The sequence below is a fragment of the Somniosus microcephalus genome, chromosome 14 (assembly GCF_052327205.1).
Source record: "Somniosus microcephalus isolate GS21.2 chromosome 14, FLI_Smic_1.0, whole genome shotgun sequence".
Lineage (NCBI taxonomy): Eukaryota > Metazoa > Chordata > Chondrichthyes > Squaliformes > Somniosidae > Somniosus > Somniosus microcephalus.
This window is the reverse complement of record NC_141000.1, coordinates 14,618,074-14,631,207: the sequence shown is the minus strand read 5'-3', so window position 1 is coordinate 14,631,207 and position 13,134 is coordinate 14,618,074.

Sequence of the window (13,134 nt, the reverse complement as noted above, 5' to 3'; positions counted from 1 at the left end):
ACAGAGTTCACAGTTCACAGTTCACAGGAAATGATGTGCACATAACTTCAACCGGAAGTTATTTATTATTATTACACTATATTTGTGCAACCTCATAGGAATTGAAACAACAAAGCAAACCCGTTTTGGGTCAGTTAGTTCGCACTGAACACAATTACTGGGTCTAACTGCACGCTGCCAGTTCCAGACTAATGACTCCGCCACAGAACAAAGGGGTCGTTACATAAAGCCGTCCCTGAGATGCAGCTGACAACAGATATGTTCAAGTTTGGATTTACCGTAACTATCTAAAACCCCACAAAATAAAGGTAGACATCCACACTTCTATCACAATGACATCATCTGCAAGTGGTGCACAGATGAATTTCAACATCATTTACATTGTTGCACCACATGTTTGCAAACTAATTTGCAAAATCCCTTTCAAAGCTTCTTTCCAGGCAACTTTTGATCGCAAAACCTGACCTCCAGTATTTTTAGCTTCCAGCTCCGGGCCCAAGGTTGTTTCTCATGCAACGATAGCAAAACACTGTGGGTGCTGGAAATCCGAAATAACAACAGAAAATGCTGGAAAAACTCAGCAGGCCAGGCAACATCCATGGAGAGAGAAATAGAGTCAACGCTTCAGGCCGAAACCCTTCATCAGGACTCATACAGTTTCTCATACAGTTGTTTGTTCAAAATCTGACTGCCCCCGAACATGACGTTTTCCTTTTTTTTGTTAATTTTGATTCCAGGTAGCAGAGGGGTGGGTGTGACGGCATCCCATGCAAGGATTTGCCAGAAGCACCGTCAACTGCACCAGGAGCATATTCTCTGCAGACATCGCATGTCATACCCACGGTAATAGAATCATCCTGACTACAATGGTTGCGAATATTTGTTGACCATCTGGGATGAGATGACAAATTGCTCAACCTCCCTGGTCATCCAAGTTAATGGGCCCATATGGACAATGGGGATGATTGTCAACAGCCGACCATCCCATTTGCAATGTATCTGGCGGTTGAAAAGGGAAAAGAAACCGGCCACCCCGTGGATGCCCAAGTCCTGCCTGATGTGATTTTCATGGGCGCCCAGCTCTCCCATCCAGCACAGGCGGTAGGCTGCTTGCATATGCAAATCGGGATGCAATGCCGTTTGTAGGACCCCATTTTGCAATTTTCAAGTTCAAATGGGTGGAGCATGCAATAGGTGGTGACTGGCCTTAAAGTGGCCTTTAAGCGGTTCTTAAAGTGGCTGCTGAAGGTGGCTCCAAACAAAAACAGCCTGGAACATTTTTTGAGGGACTTTTTGTGGAGCCAGGGAGAGTATGAATTCTACCCCGCCCCACTCCCGATGCACCTCTATGCTTTGGCTGTCAATGTCCATCCCAGTTCGATCATGAAGCCGCTGCATTTTTGGCCCCTCCCGGGTCGGCAAGTTGGCCGCTCGTGCTCGTTGAATGATGGGCAGCTCTCTGACTGCATCCTAATGAGGTCCGTCCCTGAAGACAGTTGCAGCTTCCCGCTCAATCCGGCGGGTGGGTACGGCAGATGCACGGCCGATTTAAGCCTGTTCTGGGCGCAAGTTGAAAATCATGACCAATCGATACCGATTGCGTCAGTTGGTAATAGACCATGAGGTGTGACGTCCCACAAACAGGCTGCTCTGGCTTTAATGCAGACATCAATGCCTGCAGCCTGTGGTCTTTTCCAACCTGTGCCTATTCACTGGTCTTCGCCAGAGGACTCCTCCCGCCACACAGATGCCAATGAGGTCCAAGGCCCAATATCGTGGGCTCCTTGGACCTGTCCATTCTGGGCCAGGAATCCTACCCTGCACCCCCAAGTGCCCAAAAATGGGCACTTCCAAATTTCTGGGCCTGTGAGTTTGCATCCCACTATGGCAAGTTAGAAATTAATTAGGTTCCCCAGCACCTATTCCCTCTTGCAGCACTGACCCTAGAAACCAGAAGGTTTCCTTATGTTTCCATATTCACATTCTTTACTTTTTCACTAATTGTTGTCTGATGGGATTTTGACACCAATGTTATGATGTTGCAAGAGAAGAAAAAATTGTACATGAATTTTAATACTTTTTTTACATATTCTGTAGAAAAGAAAGCATATCACTAGATTTCCCCTTTTTAAAGGACCCAAAGCTCTGCTTAAATGAAAGAAAGCTCTGTTCTAATTTAATCCCAAGGAACCCTCGTGAAGTCAGCTTCCTTTATCTTATTGATTCATATGTGAATAGTTCAACTTGTTGTGGCAAGTGATTACGTTTTTTGTTTGCTCTCGGAACGTGGCTGTTGCTGGCAAGACTGCATTTATTGCCTACCCCAATCAACTGCGCGGTCTGCTAGATCACGTCAGAGGGAATGCATGCAGGACTGGGTCGCCTGTAGGGGAAAACCAGGTGATGGGTCTCCTTCCCTGAAATGAACCAGCTGGACTTTTGCAAAAATCTGGCATCTTTCATTGGGGTTTTTTTTTGCGCTGTTGACTCATAAGTTACCAGATTTTATTGACGTCAGTTTCTCAACTTGCTATGCTGGCGATTGGAACGCATATCCTTTGGATTTTTTGGGGGAAAAATTCAGTTGTTTGGGCCTCCCGTTAGCGCCTTAAGAGGGCGCTAATGGGGCACAAAGCAACTAGCGCCCGGGCGCGGCGATGTTTGCGCCGCTCGCGAAATTAACTAGACATTTTGTGGCAGTGCTAAACACTACCGCCACGATCTCCTGCGTCAGCAGATTGTGACATCAGTCGAGTGCGCAACGCCCCGTTAGTGCCCCGGACCAGATATTGAGTGGCGCCCCCTGCCTTACCGCCTGCCTCTAGCAACGACAGGTTGAGGGGAGCGTTATGCTGTCAGAAAGGGACTAGGGGAGCGCTATTTAAAGGCGACCGCTTCCTGCCTTTTTTTGTCTGTGACATTTTTGCACCACACATTCTGAGAGAGAGAGAGAGACTTCTGGAGAGATTCAACGCTGTGTGAAGGAGTTTTGAGTACTGAGCAGCACTTTGCAGGTTTATTTTGATTTGCCCTTCCTTGCTTCGCCAGCGCTCTGAGGTAGCGCCTCGCTCCTCGGCCTTTGCACCTTAAGACAGGTGTGAAATGCCTGATTTAGTGCTCCAATCACCTCCAGGGGTGATAAAAGCCAAGTTTGCTGTCGGAAGCGATAATTAGAGCCAGGCGCTAAACTTTGCGCATGGCCGATAATGGCGCCCCAAACGCGGCGATACTGAATTTTCTTCCCTTGGTCCAGATTCATGACCACTTTACTACCATACCTGTACCATTGACCAGCTCTGCTCAGATGCCAGGACGTTTGCTACCTCGAGCATTCCCACCTCTGGGTTGACATCCAGCGGGGTTCTGGTGTCCAGATGGCTCTGTGGTAGTATTCCTGCCTCTGTGTCAGAAAAGTTGGGTTCAAGCATCATTCCAGACAGCCCGGCTCTGAATGCTGGGTTGATGTTCAGCGGGGATCCCCTCCCCCCTCATCATGACGGGTGACGTAAGAAAACTACTAGGCACTTGGTCTAAGCGTTAAACAAAGCTTTAATCAACTGTTTTACAACATGGAGGTCTAGTTGTGTCCTTCACTAGTTCCTGTTAAGAATGTCCTGCGCAAGCTGGGCCCATGCCCGAGTATTTATACTCTCCTTGGACAGCGCCACCCGCAGGCCGCTCAGTATTATTTCATAAATCTTTCTTTCATGAATGACTGATTCATGTCAACGGGTAGGTGAGGCTCCTTAACCTTGTTTGCAGGCCACCTAAGAGAAGGTAATCTGAAGATAAAAACCGTGAGGAAGGCAATGGGAACTCTCCTCAGCTACTCTTCCTTAGTGAGTAGCTCAAGCATCTCGTGCGTGTGACTTGGATTAGCACCTGCCCGAGAGCAGAACACAACGGATGGATGGACTGCAACATGCCAACTCATTGGCCCAATTTATTTCCAAAATGGTAATGAACGATCTGGTTCAGATTAGTTATTCATGTTCAAGTTTAGATCAAACTTTAAAAATCCAAACAAACCTGAGCATTAATGAAACCCAAGTAAACATTTCCTACTATCATTATCTGCCTCCCTCCTGTTACATCATTACTGTCCATAAAACTGGTCCCATATCCTGATCAGACTTTTCCTGTATATGGCACCTTTTCTTTATGTTTTTTTCTGTTAATGTTCTTTTGTGCACATTCTTTGTGTAAACACACCAAGTGAAACATATAAAAACATTGGGTCAGATCTTGCTGGCATGTAGCATCTCGCAGCGACTGCCATTAGTTAGATTTTTTTCTGTACTCTCCAGCTTGAAAATAATTTGCGCTGTAACTTGCTGGAAGTGTGAGCTGATAACAGTGCAGCGAGGGCAACTGGGACCTTAGTGAAGGACGTGTAAGGGGTTTTCTCCGATACTGGTCCCCAGTTACACACACAGTTCTTGGACGTCAGGGTTTATAAGAACAAAATACACACGGCACGGGGTTTTGGCTCAACCTTTGATACATTCATTTATTGAACACACGCACACAATTACTTCCCCAGTATAAATCCCTATGATTTATATCAGGCTAACAACCCCAAAATACAAACCCCTATGCAAGGGTCATTTGCATCGACACAATATGACACAGCTAAACCCGTCCGCGATTTGACTGTTACATATAAACTTACTCAGACTCAATCACAAAAGACCACTCTATGATCTGACTGAAACATACAATCAATTCAATTCAATTCAATTCAATTCAAATCGCTTTATTGGCATGACAAGTTACATCTTATGTTGCCAAAGCATCGAAAAACACTCATGTTTGTACACAAAAATACAGATCTATCCATACAGTGTATAAACAGATATATCCCTGAGTGTATAAATATACTTTCATATAATTTATATATACTCTTTTCTTATATTTAGTGGTTGTCCCTCTGTTTATGGCAAGCTGTAACATAGTGTGCTGCTAGTGTTACACAATTTCTCTCTTCCCCTAGTAGGTATGGGAGTTTTTGGTCGTCATTCAAATTTCTGAATTCCGGGCATATTTTTTGTGAATTTTGGGTAGAAATTCTCCCTTATGCCCTGATATTTTCTACAAGCTGTGAGGAAGTGCATCTCTGTCTCCACCACTCCCTGACTGCAGTGAGAGCATATCTTGTCCTCTCTTGGTAGCCGGGTCTGCCTGTGTCTACCTTTTTCGATCGCCAGGTTATGTTCACTAAGTCTGTACATTGTCAAAGTTTTTCTCAGTTTGCTATCCTTTACCATGGTCAGGTAATCAGCCATGTTGTATTGTCTGTTTAGGGCCAAGTAGCAATTGAGTTTGCTTTGGGTTTTTGTTGTTTCTGCCCAATATGACAGATATTTTTCCTTTTGCTTAGCGACGATTGTGTTGGGTCGAATTCTTTGTGTTACGCTGTCACTGTCCTGGGGCTGGTTATTGTTAGTAGTGTTAGTAGTTACTTCACTGAGTCCCAGGACTAGTTGGCTGAGGGTATTCTTCTTTATGGTCCTCTCTTGGCATTTCAGGGCTTCGTAATGATAGCATTGGGGGTTGCTCATTTCTAGGTGTTTCCAAAATTTGGTGGCTCTTTTTTGGATAGTGATTATTAATGGATATTTTCCTAGTTCTGCCCTGCATGCATTGTTTACAGTTTTCCTTTGAGTCCGGAGGATACTTTTACAGAATTCTGCATGTAGGATCTCAATTGGGTGTTTGTCCCATTTTGCACGCTCCCGATCGGTTGTCTCCTGGAGTTGATTGTAGGCCCGAATCTTTCTGCTCGCTGTTCTTCCATTAGTTTCCCACACCACTTTCTTCGAAGTGACTCTTCCTTTAAACCAAAACCAACTTGCAATCTTGAAACACATTTCCTGGCCCCCTCCTGAGCATACGATGGCCATTTCAAAATGTGTGAATGTCTCTAGCAGAGAACTCTTGATGGCTAATTGTCCCTCATATTGTCCATTGATTAGAGATACCTTTCTGACAATGCAACCTTCCCAAGGGGGCTGCGTTTGCTAGTTGTCGGTTTCTGTTAGCATTCGTATTCAAATGGTTCAAGGCCCGGCCCATTGTCTTGGCCTGCACTGCTACTAGTTATTCTGGGGCCATGGTCTTCTTTAACAATGTAATCCCTTAAGGTAAATGAATATGCCAATGTTCTTGTTCAGAAGCATTCGTATTTTAGATTGTCTGTGATCATTGATATCCAGTCTCTTCATGGTTCATAGTTTTGGCTGCAATGTTTGAATTAACCCTTTATTGCCCATCTCTTTTTGCGGGCTGTGCAATTCTGGGTTTTTATATTCCATAGTTCAAATTTTACCGTTGGGGGGGAGGAATGGATCCTACAGACGGGACCAATAGTGTATCTCCTTAACCAATGAGATTTAAGGATTGAGAAAGAAACAGAGGAACGACAAAGAAGGAGGGTTAATTAGAGTCAAATCAAGTACAGAGGAGAAATAGAGAGGAACAGAAAAAGAGAGAGATAAAAGAGACAGAAAGGAAAATAAGAAAAAAAATTAAATCTCTATAGGAATTTTCTACACGCAGGACTGAGATGCAACAGTTTAAATTGTTCCCTTTCTGGGCTGGAGAGATTGATTGGCATTGCATTAACAATTATCACTTCATTAAAAGTGTACTTACGCTGTTAAATATGAGCCCTAACTTTCTGCAGAGAGTTTAACGGGCAATTAATGTGCAAATCCAGCAAGTTCTTAAAAATAACGGGGACGTTGAGGGCGAGATATCGTTTGTGTGAGACAAACAGCGGAGTGGCACAATCAGCCAGCAACTTGTGGTGAATCACAATTCGCGGGTATCTCTTCCTCACTACAAGTTGCTGACCGATTTGCGCATTAATAACTAAGTGCTTCATTCAGATGCCGTTATTTTCTTCGCAAAATTTGGCCCCAATTTAAGTCCAGCTCGGGATGGTGTGTGACTTGGAGGGGAACTTGGAGGTGGTGGTGTTCCCATGCGCCTGCTGTCCTTGTCCTTCTAGGTGGTGGAGGTCATGGATTTGAGAGGTGCTGTCGAAGAAGCCTTAGTGAGTTGCTGCAGTAAATGGTACACAGCCACAGGACGCCAGTGGTGGAGGGAGAGAATGTTTAAGCTGATGGATGGGGTGCCAATCAAGTGGAATGCTTTGTACTGGATGGTGTCGAGCTTCTTGAGTGTTGTTGGAGCTGCACTCATCCAGGGAAGTGGAGAGTATTCCATCACACTCCTGACTTGTGCCTTGTGGGTGGGGAGTCAGGAGCTGAGCCACTCGCCACAGAATACACAGACACTCAGCTGCTCTTGTAGCCATGGCATTTATGTGGCTGGCCTAGTTAAGTTTCTGGTCAATGGTGACCCCCAGGAGGTTGATGGTGGGGGATTCAGTGATGGTAGTGCCAATGAATGTCAAGGGGAGGTGGCTAGGCTCTCTCTCTTGTTGGAGATGCTTCATAACATATTGTTTACTCTTATGCTGCTTCACTTATTAATTTTAATTTTGATTCTCCTTTGCAGCTTCATCCTTCTTTCTGTTTTTTTTTGGTCCACTCAAACCAGAAGATGCCTCAGCCAGCTCTCTCACTTCTTGGCTCTCATTCTCTTTCTGTACCTAGCCATCTGGCACCCTCCCCTCAGCGCTCTTTATCTCAATACTTGGCTCCGGCTTTCTGTCTGTGTGCCCTTCAGTAGTTCAGGTCACGGGGGCCCGATTCCATTTGCCGGCTCCTTGCATTTTCATGACTAAACCAATTACTTTATCCAGATGAAAATGAGTCTACAATTCTACTGTCAGGATATGAAGATTCCAGTGATGTAGGGCTGGTGGACAGAATTCAGACTCCCATGATCCAAACTACAGAAATGCTAAATATAATGGCCTAGAAATTCAGTGGGCTGCGCCACCCGTTAACGCCCAAAGAGGGCACTTAGTGGGTTTTGCGCCACTGGCCATGCCTCCCGCTAAATTTAGCGGGACGCTAATGGCGGCGCTAGCCGTTAGCGCTGCGCCACCACCGATGACGTCATCGGTGTGCGCAGCACCCCGCTACCACCCCGATCGTGAAATTTGGTAGCGCCCCCTGCTTTAACGCCAGTCGCAATTTGCGACCAGTTCAGGGGGGCCTACCTGCGGCGGTAGAGGCGTGGAGGTGCGGGGCGGCCATTTTTTTTGCTGGCCGCCTGCCAGCACCTCTTCGCGCCGCCGTCCCCGGCCTCCTGAGCCCCCCCCCCCCGTGTTGTGCCGGCTGTGTCCCAAGAGCCCGGCACTTCTCCTCGGTGCCGGGCTCTTTTGCCTTTAAGAAGGGGAGGAAGGCCTGCCGTACCGCAGTGCGCTGTGCCGCAGCGTGTGGCGCTGTGGCACGTTGCGCTGCGATTTTCAGTTGCAGCGCCCCAAGAGGGATGCGGGGCGCCTCGAGTAGCGCTGCGCTTCCGTCTGGGGCGCTGAAACTGAATTTCCGGCGGGCGTTCGCGACTCCTTCCGGGGCGCTACTTCCGGCACCCTGGCGAGACGAATTTCTAGGCCAATATCTACTCCCTCTCTTTAAACAGGGTTTTAATTCAATTCAGGGAGTTAAAGCCAATTACATTTTTAAAACTCCTCCCTGACCACTTGCTATTATCGGAATATGAAGCCGAAGTTGAACTCTACTCCATGGTCCCTCCTTTCTGGTGTTTATATCTTGGCCTGCTCCAATTTGCTGAGTCAATCATGCTTCCAAGCACCCCTGTGAGGCAGAGTTTAATCAGAGTGGATCTTACTCAGCTTCCCTTGTGTCACAGAGAGGGTCCTCCAGGGTTTCTGTAAAATGTTGACAAAGACAGAGAGGAAAAAGAAACCCTCTGGATTAGCCATGACAGGAACGAGGCACAAGCCAAAATTGGCCGGGTGATTGATAACATAGATCCCACAGTTAATTTTTTCCCCTTAATGCTGATTCACAAGGTGAATCCTCTATTTTACCACGTGGTTTCTGACAGCACGGGGGTGGAATATTGGACAAAGTTACGTTATGCTGGATCCCGGTCCATTTTTGTGTCCATTCCATTTTTTTCTGGCTTACCTTCTGCCGAGTGCCAGAAGAGCCTCCCTACATATGGGTAAGCACATTTAGATGAGGCCACATTGACGGTGCGACCTCCTACATCACATTTCCTGCCATTACTGCTGAACGTCACTTCTGCCTGCATGCAACAGTCATCCAACGTTGCTCTGCAAAGCAGTGCAAGTAAAATAAAATATAAATGTCCACAGCAGAAAGTCAAATTGATGGAAGGACTATGGATTTTTCATTCAATCTTCATTGCAGCCAGCAACGTTCAGTTCTTCTTTGAGGCTGCCTTGTTCTTTAAGTTGTTGTACGCTTCCGGACCCTGCAACAGCCATTTTTCAGCAAAGCTGGTCCAAATTTACCAGAATTTCACAACTCTTCCCCTTCTGACACTGTGGGGTCCAGTGAACCTGGAATACCCAACAGCTGCAGATCCATACTTAGATACGGTCAGCAAAGTCCGCTTAGCCAACTTAATTCCCCATATTGTGGCTGTCGCAAAAATGCAGTTGTAATTATTAACTAATATAAACAGTTATTGGTATACTTTCTCCAAGTGGCTTAAAATATATAATGCATGCCCTGTTACAGTTCCTTGTGCCATCATTGCATGGAACTTTGAAGTTAAAATTGTACCTTCTTACCCTGTGCTTTTGATATACACTAAACCTGACCTTGAAATCATTGTCATATCTCAAAAAGAACAGAGTTGTATCTACATAGTACCTTGTCAAGTCCCTCAGGAGCACCAAAAGGTGGTTCGCAAACAATGAACTATTTTGAAGTGCAATCACTTTTGTTATGTCGGCAAATGCAGAAGCAATTTTTCACAGGTTGATGGGCAAATCTTCTTCTTCTTAGGCAGTCCCTCGGAACTGAGGATGACTCGCTTCCACATTAATAAAGAGTTCTCAGGTGACTGATGAGTCCAATGCGGGACTTATAGGGCTCGAATTTCATCGGGCCGTTGAGGCGGGGTTAGAGGTGTGTGGGGGATTAAAATCGTGAAATCGGGGGGCACAAACCCATCCCGCCCCCAACCCGCCTCCATGCCCATTTCACAGGAGGCGGGTATCTGACCTGTGCTGGGAGCCGCCTCCCCGAGGCGGGAAGGGGATTAGTGCCAATTAACTGCCTGTTAACAGGTAGTTAACAGGCAGTTTTTAGCCTAATCCCTATTTTTATCCCTGAAGTGTGGGCTTCCCGATGGCTCCAAACCACGCCAAGTTAGCGATGCGGACCGTCGGGCTGAAGGGCTTGGAGGGTTCGAGATTGTAAAGTCTGTGGGTTGTTTAGTTAATTAATACACAGACTACCAGAGTAACTTAAAACAGGACTTTACTATTCGAAGGTCAGGGCGAATCTGCCAAATAAATCCTGACACAGCACTTATATACCGGTGTGGTCACCGTCGGTATTACAGTATACAGAAGCCAACAAAGTAGTGCCACACCTAAAATAGTTCTCTTACAGGTGAACGGTTACATACAATGGTTTTCTTAAAGGTAGACGGATACATACACTACAATTCTCCCTTTTTAGCTTACAACATACTTAGTCCCCCATTAAACATAACATATATTCAACTTCATGTAAAACAATTCACAGGTATAATCTATGCGGGAAACAATTTACAGATTCAGTCTCTGCGGGAACAGTTCACAGATTCAGTCTCTGGTCTTGACTCGGTCCGAACAACATCTCTGTGGTGTAGCCGGTTCACATTGCTAGCGTGACTCATCCAATAGTCTTTCCCTTGACTTAACAGCTTGAACTTCCGTCCTGCTGAATCAGCAGTGCTGACTTTTACAAACAGCTGGACTGCCTTGGTAATTTTTCCTACTTGCCAACTGATTTGGCCCCCTTCGTAGGGTCCACGTACATGATCTGGTAGAAGTGATAATGATTTAGATGGTTATCACCTTCTGCTTCGTCTTTTTCTTTTCTGCTTCTTGGAGACTCTCGGGGCTCCCTTATCAGCTGCCAGCTGTAGCGCCACCATCTCCCTATGTTCCTTAGACTTTAAGTGCTTCATCCTGATTTCTGCACTTTGGGAGTTTTCATCACAAGCTGGGCAGACCAAGTCCTCGTAATATTCCGTGTCACTCAACAGGTCATGGTAATATTCGGTGTCGTCCTGAACTAGTCTAGCGAGAGGGCTTGCTACTTCTTCCTTACCCAACTGGACGTTAGCCGACTGTTGTTCCTTCCCTAGACATCTTTCCTGAAGAGACTTCTTCATGCGTTCATATTCATCCCGCTCTTCCTGGGTTTCCTGCAAATCCTTCACTAATGACCTCATTTGTGATTTCAACACTTCCCCTTCCATCGGGGATTGATTGATCGGGCTATTCAATCCTTCTACTGGAGCAGCTGTTTCAACATTCTGTTGTTCACATAGACGTGATTCAGCGTACTTTTGGCATCCCAGTAAAATCTGTGTTGCAACCTCAGCTATTTCCATAACTTTTGAGAGCTCCGAACTCCTTCCCTTTGAAGATTGAAGCTCGTGTTCAGATTGTTCCCATTGCAGAGTCTTGTCCCTCAGCATATGAAGGAGTTGGCTGACCGTTAACTCTTCCACGGGAACACTGTGGATCAGAGTCTTCTCCATTTCATCCACCTTTTCCTCCAATGCTTTCACCTTCTTTTCCTCTTGTACTTTGGCTTTCAGCGCTCGGAGAAGTTGCGCCTTGATGCTCTCTAGCTCATGTTCAGGGGCCATTCTTACAGTCTCTGTGTTTCTTACAGTTTCCTTTTCTTCCACTGAAAGGATTCCCAGTTGAATCTGTTCTTCAAGTTGTTGAACCTCGGTCATTGCCGCCTTATATTTGTCTTGGGTTTCCTTCAATATTTTTATGAGTTCTTGGACATCTTGTCTTTCATGTTCTGCCATGTCTTTCACCTCTAATTTCTCATCTATGGATGGAACTTCTACCGATGAGTCTGTCTTGGCCTTGAGCTCATCAAGAATTTCCTGCAGCCTTTGGACTTCTTGCTCATGTTCAACCTTTAGTTGCTCATATGCTTCTACTGAAACTAGCTTTTCGGAGGTTGCCGAGTTAATCCCCTCCAGGATTGTAGCCTGGGCCTGTTCATACTGTTCCTTCAACTTCTCAAACTCTGCTTGTAAGGAGTCGTAGAGAAGAACGGGAATAAAATCCTGGCTTCCTGAAGATTCCTCTTCATTTGCTCCTTCCTGCAAATATTCTAACTCCTGAACAGCATAAGGGAGATGTGATCGGTAATTGGTCACAATGGCTCTATGGTCACTCTCTGCTTGAGCTAGCTGCTTCTGTTGTCTTTCCAGATTCTCCCATTCGGTGTCATAGAACTTTTTCATTGTTTTCATCTCTTGTTCGAGACGGTAACTCACTTGTTCTACTTGCTGTCGTAATTTGAAATAAAGTTGAGTCCGAGCTCGGTGTTCGTCAGTCATGGATATGTCCGTAAACTGAACAGACTCAGAATTCTCTGTCAAACTATGTTGTCGTTGTTCGGTGGAGTTCTGTTCTGAAACTTTGTTCTTCTCTGGAGCATAAGCCTTTATGCATGCCTTCGTTCTTCCAACCTTAGTCGGCAAGTCCATTTTAGCCTTGTCTTTCATATTTGGGTTGGTCTTATCGTCATCCGTTTCAGAATCTGAGCTGATTGTCTGCACCGAGTCCTCACTCGTTATGGCTTTTAGATAGTGCCATTCCATGTCTATTTTCTTGATCCACTCCCGTCCCAGAAGTGGTGGTCCTCCCTCAGGTAGTACGTATAAGTTCATTCTTGGGTGTTCTTTACCCCCATCTCTCACCTTGACTCTTATCTTCCCCATGGGGTATACTTTATGCCCCGTGTATGTCTGCAATACGAACTTGGTATCTCTTAAGGGTATATGTGAGAATAGCCGGTGGTAATCCCTTCGATTTATGACTGATAGAGCTGATCCAGTGTCCAACTCCATTTTCACTTGGACTCCAGCTATTTTTAGCATGACCCAGATAGTTTGTAGGTCAGCTTCCTTACTCACATTGTGAATTCTCAGACTGCCCAGCTCCTGGCCGTTTGGGTCTGAGTCCGAATTCTGTTC